The sequence below is a fragment of the Arachis ipaensis genome, chromosome B05 (assembly GCF_000816755.2).
Source record: "Arachis ipaensis cultivar K30076 chromosome B05, Araip1.1, whole genome shotgun sequence".
NCBI lineage: Eukaryota > Viridiplantae > Streptophyta > Magnoliopsida > Fabales > Fabaceae > Arachis > Arachis ipaensis.
This window is the reverse complement of record NC_029789.2, coordinates 145,004,321-145,005,946: the sequence shown is the minus strand read 5'-3', so window position 1 is coordinate 145,005,946 and position 1,626 is coordinate 145,004,321. Positions and strand designations below refer to the sequence as shown.

Here is a 1,626-nt window from a genome sequence, read left to right as displayed (position 1 = left end):
AGCAGAAAAAAAGTGGATAACAAATGCATTAAACTCTATGCGCTCTTCAAGTCCCATGAGTCTCAAGATCTTCTTAAAATCTGTAAGTATATATTACGAGAAAATATTATATCCAAAATAAATTCTTTGTTATTGAAATTTTATTTTTTGCACTAACTATTAATTAGTGACTGAAATCATGAATTTGCATTGATATTTTTCAGATCAGAAAAGGTAGAATACAAAACATTGAACAATGTCTTTACAGGGATTATAACATTGCTAGCCATCTCTTTAAAAGAACAGTGAGCAACGATTTCTACGAGGTGAATATTTGAACAATTTTCCCGCTGAATAAGCTAAACAATTCTCTCTCTCTCTCTCCAATTTATTCAAATTAAAACATGTTAATAGGGTTCAAGAGCAAAGCTGATTGACAAAGACAACAAGCCTAAGGTATTAGATAAATAATTACTTGGCTTATAATTTTTTCCTCCCTTATTAAGCTAAGTGTGATTTTCATACTTTGAACTAGTGGGAGCCTTCAAAGTTAGAGTTGGTTAGTGAAGAAATGGTGGAGCAACACTTTACAAATATCACTGATGATGATGCATGGGAGCCTTTACAACTTCCTCAAAGATTCCATTCTCCAATCATAACTGCCAGCAGATTATAATTATTAAATTCAAGATATAAGCTCTGGTGGGTGAAGGTTAAGTGAGAAAAAAAAAAAGGGATAAAAATTGAAGGTTAATTTTAGTTATATCCAAAATCTTGTGCTCATATAAACTAAAGCAATTTATAATACCATATGATAACAAGTAGAATGCTAGGAAGCCAGTAAATTTTGTGATTTGTAGCCATTAATTAATTATTATTGGTGATTTTTATGGTGTGAAATTTTATCAAAGGGTGTGAGATTACTCACTTTGCTTTTGCTAGTTAAGTGCTAGCCAAATTTCAATAAAATTGCTATCTAAACTTTTTCTGATAATAAAACAGTATACTATAGATTGAATTATGCAACTAATTGATAAAGTTACGTTGTTGTTATATATATATATATATATACTTCTTTTATTCATCTTGGGGCTCAATTTTATGGAAATAGAACCTATATGTGCGCTTTTCATCGATATGGAATCAAGGGGGGCTAAACATGTATGTGGGGCAGATTTTTGATAGCTTTTGGGAGAAGAACTCGGACCGTCCGAGTTCTTCGTTAGTGAATTTCTCTCTCCGAAAACGCATGGTCCGATTTGGGATGGTGGAGAAAAAAATTTTGGTGCATATAAATCGGACCCTCCAATATGCTTGAGTTGGAAGATGAACTCGAACGGTCCGAGTTGCATGTTGAGAGTGTGAGTTGATGAAGACTGAAGTCGGACCGTCTGTTTTGACTAGGGATGGCAATCTTCTTCATGAACCGGGATATGAAAACGCTGGAACTCGGAGGGTCCGAGTAGTGAGACCCCTGACACCACACCCTGGTGAAGTCCCTCCCTACCCCATAATGCTGTCCAACTCCACTCGAGCTCCAATAACGAAAATAAAAAACGTCATCTTGGAATGTGAATAATATAAATAATACTATTGAAAAAATTATTTTTAATGATTATTTATTTATTTTTAACTGTAATAAAAATA

The 1,626-nt window shown here is 33.6% G+C and overlaps 1 protein-coding gene across 3 annotated transcripts in view; it reads left to right on the top strand.

Moving 5' to 3' along the window:
- Positions 1–1,626, top strand: part of LOC107644694 (3-hydroxyisobutyryl-CoA hydrolase 1) — a 42,537-nt gene that overhangs the window by 7,359 nt on the left and 33,552 nt on the right. The gene's annotated exons all lie outside the window — the stretch shown is intronic.